The following is an 11,367-nucleotide window of genomic DNA, read 5'->3' on the forward strand; positions in this document are numbered from 1 at the left end:
AATTACTGAAGCCTCCTTTTTGGCACTACTACCCTCCTAATGTCCGCAAAATCCTCCTGTCCTGATATTGCTCCCTTTCTCTGTTAACTCTCACCACCCTCCAGTGCCCTTCTGGGGAACGTGGCAGAGGAAGGAAGATTTGTAGAGACTGGGCCATTTTACCGCGGTAGAATCCTGGGAATTACAGATTTAGTCTAATTTATGTGGTGTGCAGATTATTGGCGAGGACTCTAAAGACAGCATTTATGACTACTTGGAAAACTATAGTTAAATTTTAGACAGTCAGCATGGGTTTGTGAGGGGTCAGGTCATGCCTCACAAACCTTACTGAATTCTTTGAGGATATGACAGAATACGTTGACGGCTCATTGAGAAAAGAAGGCTGATTGGGATACAGGGAAATCTGTCTGTCTGGATACAGGATTGGATGGCCCAGAGGAGACAGAGGGTGGCAGCAGATGGACAGTATTGAGCCTGGAGCTCAGTGACCAGTGGTGTTCTGTAACAATCGGCTCTGGGACTCTGCTCCTTGTGATTTTTGTAAATGACTTGGATGTGGATGTTGGAGAGTGGGTTAGTAAGTTTACCAATCACCTGAAGGTTGGTGGAGTGATGGGGAATGTGGAGGGCTGTTGTAGGTTGCAATGGGGAATTGACAGGACCCAGAGCTGGGCTGGAAGTGGCAGATAGAGTCCAATCCAGAAAAGTGTGAAGTGATTCATTCTGGAAGGTTGAATTTGAATACAGAATATGGGTTGAAAGGCAGTATACTTGGCAGTGTGGAGGATCAGAAAGATCATGGGGTCCATGTCCAGAGATCCCTCAAAGTTGCCATGCACGTTGATAGGGTTGTTAAAAAGGCATATGTTAAAAAGGCTTTCCTTAGCAAGGGGATTGATTTTAAGAGCCGTGAGTTTTTACTGCATCTTTATAGTGATCTGGTGAGACCACACTTGGAATATTGTGTTCAATTCTGGTCCCCGGTTTACAGGAAGGATGTGCAAGTTTTAGTGAGCGTACACAGGAGATTTACCAGGATGCTGCCTGGAATGGAGGGCATTTCTTATGAAGAAAGTTTGAGGGAGCTAAGGCTTTTCTCATTGGAGTGAAGAAGGAGGTGGGGCGACCCGGTAGGGAAGAACAAGTTGATGAGAGGCACGGAGAGAGTGAATAGTCAGAGACTTTTCCTCCTATCGCATAATTGGCTGTTACAAGGTGGCATAATTTTAAGGTGATTGGAGGATGGATAAGAGGATAGAGAATGGTAGGTGGTTGGAATGCACTGATAATGGTGGTCGTAAAATTAGATACATCCGGGACATTTAATAGACTCTTGGATAGATACATGGATAATAGTAAAATGAAGGGTATGTAGATTAGTTTGATCTTACAGTTGGATAAAAGGTTAGCATGAAATCATGGCCGAAGGGTCTTGGGCTGAACTGTTCTGCGTTCTATGTTCAGTCTGGTAAAGTGGGTAATAAGCTCAGATCAGTGTAAAAGCATATGGCATTCTGGAGGAGCTAGTGAACTGGATATAAACTTTGCTTGATGGTAGGAGACAGAGGGTGATGGGAGACATGTTTTTCTGACTGGAGGCATGTGACCAGCGGTGTAGTGGGCCCACTGTTGTTTGTCATTCGGGTAAATGGTTTGGATGGGAGTATTGGTTTCCTGGTAAGTAAGTTTGTTGGTGACACTGACATTGGTGGTAAAGTGGTTAGTAGAGAAGATTATATATGACACAACAAGATTAACAGTACTGCTGGGATAGTGGGCTGAAGAATAGCAGATAGAGTTTAATTAGATAAATGTGAGGTGTTCCATTGTGGTGAAACAAACCAGGGTGGGACTTTGTACAGTTAATGTTCGGGCCCTGGGTAGTGTTGTCAGTCAGAGACACGGGGATGCAGGTACACAGTTCTTTGAAAGTTGCATCACAAGCAGGCAGGCTGGTGAAGCAGGCGTTTGGGATGGTTACCTTCAATGGTCAGAAAATTGAGAGTAGGAGTTGTCATGTTGTATCTGTATAAGACATTGGCGAGGCCACCATAAATTCATTGGTGATATGTAGGAAGAACTCATCAGGTTCACTTACCTCATTTATTCAAGGACATCTGACATTCTAACATGGTCTGGCTATCATGTGACTCCAGACCCTAAGCAATATGGCTGACTCTGAGCTCCCCTCTGGGTAATTCGCAGTGGGGTCAAAGAATGTTCGTCCAGGCAGTGACACCCACATCCAATGAATGAATAAATAAAAATACCTGAGTTTTCCCCTGCCTCTGCAAACCCCTCCAGCTGCAGCAATTCGTACTGGCTTTGTAGCACTGCTCAGGCCCTGACCACTCTCTGTAACACTCTCACCACCTCCAGCACCTTCACCTCTCCCTGTTCCTATTGTTTCATTAAACTCTGACAATAATTTCCCCTTCCCACTGCCCTCCTCCTGCTAGCAGACCCTTTGCAATCCATTAACATTTACACCTAAAACACTCTCTCACTTCAGGATTTTAAGTATTTTGTGGTGATCTTCTCAGCCTCATAATCTAGTATGATCCCTTTTGTCCTGAATGAGGGACCAGTGGGGATTTCTTGCTGAGGTTTTACTGTTTCATTGGAATGTCCTTTTGTTGAGTGATTTACAATGTTCCTTCAAATGTTTACCACTGTCCATTTACATACACATATTTCAGTCTGTTTAGCCTGTTTACCTTGGTCAGTTCTCCTCTCAAACTCATGTAATTGGCTATTTTTGTTTCTAGTTGTAGCGTGTCCTTTTTGTGATTCGCTTTAAAACTTAAAATTTCTTTAAACTGCACTTTATCACAATTTCCCGAAGGATCTCTGCAGGTGACATTACTCATTCACTAAGTTTCATTACACGGTCGCTCTGCGATCTTTATGTCTCTCGCCAATTGCACAATGTGTTTTTCAAAGAAACACTGAAAAGAAATTAACCGAACTCCTCTTCCAATATCAATGTTATCCGAGTGATTGTCCCCGATTATACGAATATTGAAGTTTTCAAAATTATCAAAATGCCTTTGCTAACAATTCCAATGACTTCCTGTGTAATGCCGTGATGAGCAATGGAATGCTGTTCGGTGGCTAAAACTGTTCAGCTGCTTGTGTCCTTGACAGTTCTTTGAGTGTGGTGTCACAGGTAGACAGGCTGGTGAAGCAAGCGTTTGGGGTGGTTACCTTCTTTGGGGAGCGCATTGAGAGTAGGAGTTGGGATGACATGTTGCATCTGTAAAAGACATTGGTGAGGCTATCATAAAAACATTGTTGATCAGTTGGAAGAACTCATCTAGTTCACTTATGTCCTTGGCAAGTAGTAGCCAGAATTTACATTCGGACTGACTCTATTTCATGATCTGAGGAGAAATGATTTCTCTGTAATGCATTTGTTATGCATTATTGTTAGTGTTGCCCATTTTGAACCATTTAATGTTTTTGTTCACCCTGTATCCATGTCTCTCTGGTGTCTAACTCTCTTTTATCTCTGTGTCACAAATCCATCCACCTTATTGCAGCGACTTTGTCCAATCAAACAAAAATAACTGACTGTCTCCTACAATTTTCTGTCACAAATCTATTCGCTGATGTACAATTTTAGTTAAACTCTGTCCCACCCTGTTCCTTTCTGCTTGTCTTCAGCCACATCCCCATGCTGATCCATTGCTTCACCTTTCCTCTTTGGATTTGGAAAGTTCCTTTCATCTGAACCCTGTCCCTGCATCCTGTCTGTCAGTTTAAAGGCTTTAAACCTACAGACATGACTGGCCAGGACACTGCTCCCAGCACAGTTCCACTGGGGCCATCCGAATGGATTATTTATTGAATAAGGTATGGGATGTGGGTGTCTCTGGCTGACCAGCCTTTCTTGCCCAGCCCTAGCTGCCCTTGAAATCAGTAACTTGCTCGGCCATTTCAGAGGGTGATTGAGAGGCAAACACTTTGCTGTGGGTACGTCGTGCAGACCACGTGAGGATGGGCAGATGTCCTTCTCGAAAGGAGAAGTGTTTGGATTTGTTGTACATCAGCAATGGCTTTATACTTATTTGTGGATTGTTAATTATTATTTTTAAAATAATTGATTTCAAATTCCTCCATTTCTGATGGTGGAATTCAAACCTACCTCCCCTGAACATTAGCTGAGGTTTTGGATACATTCTCTAGCAATATTAGCACTAGGCCACCTGCTCACTGGTTGCCCATCCCTGAGAACTGATATCAGGGCATCATGAAGCTAATCCCGCTCTTCCAACATGACCGTGTGATCCTGACATCTTCCAGCACTCTGGGATTATTACTTAATATCGCTCCATTTTACAAGTCTCTGTGGGATTCAGTGCCATTCTCCATATGTAACCCTCACTGCGTCTGTTTAATTTCCCATTCTGTCTATTTCTCTGTCTCCTGTAGATACTCAGGAAGGTCCTGACTCAATAGCCTTCCCATCTTCTGGGTGGATCGTCCATCACCTCATTGAACGCAGTTGGTCTTCCAGAGAGAGAGAGACAAAGGGACAGGAGATCTGGAGCCTTCAATAAATCCAGTAGTGAGGTAGATCCCCCACAGCACACAGAGCAAACAATGAGAGGGCTCCAAATATCTGTTAACAAGACATGACATAGATACAGTGCTGGATGGGGAGCACAGTACACACACACACCCCAGGCTCAATCACCACCCCAATGTAAGTTCTGTTGTATTAAGACTCACGACTCTGCAACACTGTACCTATGGCATGTCTTGTGGACCAGTGTCTTCAATAATTTTTAATTCCTACAACGGTTCCTATCGCTGTAACTACCTCGCTTCCCAATAGTCTCTCCACATATTTGAAATGTACTGCATTCCAGACTACCATCCCTGTCGCTGTAACTTGCTTCAGTGTCTACAACATGTTTCATCTCGGTCGTCTCCTCTCCAATAAGGAAAAAACAAAGACTGCAGCCGCTGGAAACTAGAGTCTAGGTTAGGGTGGTGCTGGAAAAGCACAGCAGGTCAGGGCAGCATCCAGGGAACAGGAAAATCGACGTTTCGGGCAAAATCCCTTCATCAGGAATAGAGATGGGGAGCCTGCAAATGGAGAGATAAGTGAGAGGGGAATGTGAATGGGGAGAAAGTAGCATAAAGTACAATCGGTGAGTAGGGGTGATAGGTCAGAGAGGAGGATGGGGCAAGGTAGCAAAGAGTACAATGGGTGAATGGGGGCGGGGATGAGGGTGATAGGTCAGAGAGGAGGGTGGAGTGGATAAGTGGAAAAGAAGAAAGGCAGGTAGGACAGGTCATGAGGGTAGTGCTGAGCTGGAAGGTTGGAGCTGGGGTGAGATGGGGGAAGGGGAAATGAGGAAACTGGTGAAGTCCACATTGATGCCCTGGGGTTGAAGTGTTCCGAGGCGGAAGATGAGGCGTTCTCCCTCCAGGCGTCGGGTGGTGAGGGAGCGGCGGTGGAGGAGGCCCAGGACCTGCGTGTCGTCAGCAAAGTGGAAGGGGGAGTTGAAATTTTGGGCTACAGGTTGGTGTGTTTGATTGGTGCGGGTGTACCATAGATGTTCCCTAAAGCACTCTGCTAGGAGGTGTCTAGTCTTCCCAATGTAGAGGAGACTGCATCGGAAGCAATGGATACAATAAATGATATTGGTGGATGTGCAGCTAAAACATTGGATGTGGAAGGCTCCTTTGGGGCCTTGGATGAGGGTGAGGGGAGAGGTGTGGGCGCAGGTTTTGCAATTTCTGCAGTGGCAGGGGAAGGTGCCAGGAAGGGAGGGAGGGTGTTTTTTTGGGGGGCGTAGAACTGACCAGGTCATCACAGAGGGAACAGTCTTTGCAGAAAGGGATGGGGAGGGAAATATATCCTTGGTGGTGGGGTCTGTTTGGAGATGGTGGAAATGTCATCGAATGATTTGGTTTTTGTGAAGGTTGGTAGGGTGGAAGGTGAGCACCAGGGGTGTTCTGTCCTTGTTACAGTTGGAGGGGTGGGGTCTGAGGTCGGAGTGCGGGATGTGATCGAGATGCGTCGGAGTGCGTATGTAACCACGTGGGAAGGGAAATTGCGATCTCTAAAGAAGGAGGCCATCTAGTGGGTTTTGTAGAGGAACTGGTCATCCTGGGAACAGATGCGGTGGAGGTGGTGGAATTAGGAATACGGGTTGGCAATTTTGCAGGTGGCAGGGAGGGCAGGGTTGTAATTCAAGTAGCTGTGGGAGTCGGTAGGTTTGTAAAAAATGTCGCTGTCAAGTCGGTCGTCATTAATGGGGATGGAGAGATCCAGAAAGGTGAAGGAGGTGTCAGAGATGGTCCAGGCAAATTTAACGTCAGGGTGGAAAGTGTTGGTGAAGTTGATGAATTGCTCAACCTCCTCGCAGGAGCACGAGGTGGTGCCAATGCAGTCATCAGTGTAGTGGAGGAAGACGTGGGGAGTGGTGCTATTGTAACGACGGAAGATGGACAGTTCTACGTAGCCAACAAAGAGACAGGCAGAGCTGGGGCCCATACGGGTGCCCATGCTTACCCCTTTGGTCTGGAGGAAGTGGGAGAATTTGAACGAAAAATTGTTAAGTGTGAGGACCAGTTCGACCAAACGAATGAGAGTGTTGTTGGAAGGGTACTATTGTGTACGTCAGGAGAGGAAAGAACGGAGGGCTTGGAGGCCCTGGTGATGGCGGATGGAGGTGTCGAGGGATTGGATATCCATGGTGAAGATGATGCGTTGGGGGCCAGGGAAACGGAAGTCTTGGAGGAGGTGGAGGGCGTTGGTGATGTTTCAAATGAATGTGGGGAGTTCCTGGACTGGGGGATAGGACAATGTTGAGGTAGGTAGACGTGAGTTCGGTGGGGTAGGAGCATGCTGAGACAATGGGTCAGCCAGGGTGGTCAGGCTTGTGGATCTTGGGAAGGAGATAGAACCGGGCAGTGGGGGATCCCGGACTGTGAGGTTGGAAGCTGTGGGTGGGAGATCTCCTCCTCAGGTGATGAGGTTCTGTATGGTCTGGGAGATGACGGTTTGGTCAAGGGAGATGGGTCATGGTAGAGATGGCGGTAGGAGCTGGTGTCTTCGAGTTGGCGTCCGGCTTCAGCGGTGTAGAGGTCAGTGCGCCAAACTACCACTGCACCCCCTTTATCTTTTGGTTTGATGGTGATGTCTGGATTGGAGGGCTGCGCATTTTGAGGGTGAGAGTTTGGAGTGGGGGCGGGGGGTAGACAGGTTGAGGCGGTTAATGTCTCGGTGGCAGTGGGAAATGAAGAGATCGAAGCCAGGTAATCGGCCAGCACGGGGTGTTCAGGTGAATGAAGTGTGTTGGAGTCCGGCAAAGGGGTCCTTGGAAGATGGGCCGGAGTCTTGATTGTAAAAGTACGCATGGAGACGGTGGAAGAAGTGTTCGATGTCACGGCGTGTATTAAATTCATTGATGTATGGATGGAGGGGGATAAAGGTGCAGCCTTTGCTGAGGACTGCTCATTCGTCCTCAGTGAGGGGGAGGTCAGGGGGATGGTGAAAACTCGGCAAGACTGGGAGCTGGGACCAAGCGTAGGTGTGGAGCTGGGGGAGGGGACGGAGCCTGTAACTGGAGTGGGTGTGGTGTTAGGGGGAATGGGGATGGAGTCATGAGCAAGGGTGGTGTTCCCCTCAGGGTTCTGGGGGCAGGGATGGTGATGGTGAGACTAGGGGGTGCTGTCAGCAAAATGCAGGAGAGTGGTGGGGGCAGAAGTGGTATCAAACACGGCAGTGGGGGGGGGGGGCGCGGAACTCACTGAGCGTGTGATATCAGCGATGGTGTGAGGGGTAGAAGTGATGTCATTTATGGTGTATGAGGAATTGTGAGGCGTGGAAACGGCATTTACTTTATTTTAAGCAAAACTTTCCTGTCACAAATCTATTTGATAATGTAGTATTTTAATTAAACTCAGTCCCTTACTGTTTCTTTCTGTTGGTCTTCATCCACATCTCCATGGTGTTCCAATATTTCAACCTTTCTCTTTGGACTTGGGAATTTCCATTCACCTCAGACCTGTCCCCCTCCTCATCTGTGTCCGTTTATAGCACACTGCATAATCCTGGTCCCAGAGGAGCCCATCCCAATAAAATAGCTCAGTCCCCCCTGAGTACTGGTAGCAGTACTCACTGGTCAGAACCACTTCCGATGATACCATTGTGAGATCCTGATACATTCCTGCACTCTGCTGATATCACTCTCTCTCTCCAAGTGATATCCCTCACTGTGTGGGTCTAATTGCTGCCTCTGTCAGTGTCTCTTGCTCTTGCAGTTACTCCAGATCCTGAGCCAACAGCATTCTCCACTCCAGAGAGGAGCAACAGCACAGGCCATGGATGGAGACTGGGAATTTCCAGATCTCTGTGGGACTCAGTGTCAGTCTCCATGTGTAACCTTCATTGCATTAGTCTAATTTCCCATTCTGTCTACTTCTGTCTCCTGTAGGTATTCCTGATGTCCCTGACTCAGCCGAGTTCTCAATTCCTTCTCGTCCATCACCACATTGAAGACAGTTGGTCAGCCAGAGAGAGATGGAGAGTGAGATCTGGAGCCTTCAGTAAATCCTGCAGCCGGTATGATCACTCACAGTAAACAGCACAGGAAGGAGTTAGTGGACTTTAATTCAGATCCTGAGGGTATGATGTAGGAACAATGCTGGGCAAGGAACATGAGAAAATTCTCAGGCTTCATTATCACCATCTTGTCTGTAAATTCATCTGTTCCACAGAACCCTCCCTATGTCTGTCAGTTTCTCCACTGTCTGTTTCATAGACACTAATTCCCCATCTCTATCAGCCCCTACAATCCTGCTCATCCCTATAAGCTCCTCATATCAGTAAAACTCTCCAAGTTTCTAGTTTTGCCTTTAATCCCGGGTTCTGTCACATCTCTCCTTATCTGTGAAAACCATCTCTTCAGTTCGTTAAGCCATCCCTGTCAGTGTCGTCCTTTCCAGACCTGAAAAACCTCCCTGTCTTTGTGACTTTTTTGAACTCCTACAACCTTCATGATCTCTGTAACCTTCCCGTCATGACAGCAAAAAGGCCCTGTACCTTAGTAACCTCCTCCAGCTGTTAGACTCCTCCTTGTCTCTGGGCACAAAGCAGAGTGACCCTGCTCCTCTCATAAATTAGTTTCTGCATTTCTAATGATGACTATGAACTCTTCCTGTCTCTAAAACGCACTCAGTCTCTGTAAACTCTGCTGGTCCCCATTGATGTAATTTCCTTCAGTAACTACAAACATTTACACCTTTATTCTCCTCCAGACGTGACCACACAGTTTATTTCTATAACCTCCATGAGTGATAGAGTCATAGAGGTGTACAGTATGGAAACAGACCCTTCGGTCCATTCTGTCCATGCTGACCAGATATCCCAACCCAATCTAGTCCCACAGGCCAGCACCCGGCCCATATCCCTCCAAACCCTTCCTATTCATATACCCATCCAAATGCCTCTTAAATGTTGCAATTGTACCAGCCTCCACTACATCCACTGGCAGCTCATTCCATACAGGTACCACCCTCTGTGTGAAAAAATTGCCCCTTGAGTTTATTTTATATCTTTCTGTCTTTTATATATTTTATAAAAGAGTTTAATTCTGATAAATGCGATGTGCTGTATTTTGGGAAAGCAAGTCTTAGCAGGACTTATACACGTAATGGTAAAGTCCTAGGGAGTGTTTTTGACCAAAGAGACCTTGGGGTGCAAGTTCATAGCTCCTTGAAAGTAGAGTCGCAAGATAAATAGAATAGAACAATTCTGTATCCAGCTGAAACACTTCTCTGAAAATCGTGGTTCATTTTGATTTTTCATCTAAGATCTAAACAGATAATCCCTGATAACAGAAGGCCTTCATTTCAGGAAGGTGAAAAGGGAAGCATCTTTGAGCATCTTCAAAAGGAATTATATTCGTTTTTTTAGTTAGGAGGATCAAAACTGCACCTATTCTATCTGATCTGGTCTCAGGAATGCCATGTACAGATGCAGTGAAACATTCCTGATTAAACCCAATACCCGTTGACACAAACAGCATCATTCCACTGACTTTCCAAATCATTTGCTGCATCTGCAGACATGATTCATGTAACAAGAATATGAAAAACATCTGCAACACAGCGTTCTGCAATCTCTCTCCATTTAAATTGTTTCCTGCTGTTCCATCCTTCCGACTGCAATAGAAGACTAACGTTATATTATTTCTGCTGAAGGTATGCTCACTAACCTTCCCTATCTATATCACAATTCAGATTCACTCCCCCCATTTGAAGATATTTTGTATGATCACCTTGATGTACGAGGTAATTCAGCTTTTATTCATTCGGTCCCTTCATCCAGATATTTGACATAGATTATTGAACATGATAACCCCACAGTGATCTCCGAGGCAAAACTCGTTACATTTTTGTTAAAAATAAATTATCTCTACTGTCTACTTCCTGTTAGTGACAGCATTCATGTTCCTGTGCAGCAGTTCAAGCCGGTTGAATGGCTTCCTCCTGGGCTGTGTAATGTACTCAATGAGCTGAGTTACTTCATTCTATATTCCTGTGTAATTGCTTAGAGAGGCAGAATGGTCTCCTCCCGTGTCATTGTAACGATCTAGTATGGCAGAATGGGATGGTCCTCCACCCTGTAATCGCATTAATTGAAAAACACAAGGGGTAGGGACAGCAGTATATCTCTGTAACTGCATCGATGGGTGGATTGAAGGAACAACATATGGGGTAGGGACAGCGGTATATCTCTAACAGGTTCGAGGGGTGGATTAAGGGAACAACACATGAGATAGGGGCAGCAGTTCGCCATTTGGCGGCACCATTCAGAATGATCATGGCTGATCCCAGTGTGTCTGAAATTCCGTCTTCTGTCTGTTCCAATAAGCATTGACCCTCCGGTCCAGCAAAGGTCAAGTCGAGCTCAACCTAGAATATCTTCAATAACCGAGCCTTTTTTGCTCCCTGAGGAGGAGGACAAAACAGATAGCACAACACTAAAAGGAAAAGGACATCCTTCTTCCATTGTGGGACCGATTATTTTAAAACTCTGTTAACCTCACTTTAAATCACTGCCCCTTTTCGGATATAAGGGGACATAACTAGGAATACATATAAACTCTTCTGCCCTCTAATCCTGTCCCACATTACCACTGACTCTTTCCAATCAAATATCTTACTGCTGCTGTCTCGAGAAGAGAATAACTGATAGCATAACACCACATGAGCAATAGAATGCCATTAAGTCATTTCTTATTTGTTCCTCAACATCATTCTCCTATCTTCTCCTTGGAATCCTTGACCTCCCTATAAATCAAAACGTATTTATTTGTGTCTTAATGGTACTCGTGTCTGTGT

At 45.8% G+C, this 11,367-nt stretch overlaps 1 long non-coding RNA gene across 2 annotated transcripts in view; it reads left to right on the forward strand.

Moving 5' to 3' along the window:
- LOC140492683 (uncharacterized) overlaps positions 1–4,546 on the forward strand; it is a 108,454-nt gene extending 103,908 nt beyond the window's left edge. For both annotated transcript variants that reach the window (XR_011963627.1, XR_011963626.1), the window contains exon 5: positions 4,435–4,546. This is a non-coding gene — a long non-coding RNA (uncharacterized lncRNA). The remainder of the gene's footprint in view (positions 1–4,434) is intronic.
- Positions 4,547–11,367: the final 6,821 nt, after the last annotated feature.

Source organism: Chiloscyllium punctatum, chromosome 21 (assembly GCF_047496795.1).
Source record: "Chiloscyllium punctatum isolate Juve2018m chromosome 21, sChiPun1.3, whole genome shotgun sequence".
Classification (NCBI taxonomy): Eukaryota; Metazoa; Chordata; class Chondrichthyes; order Orectolobiformes; family Hemiscylliidae; genus Chiloscyllium; species Chiloscyllium punctatum.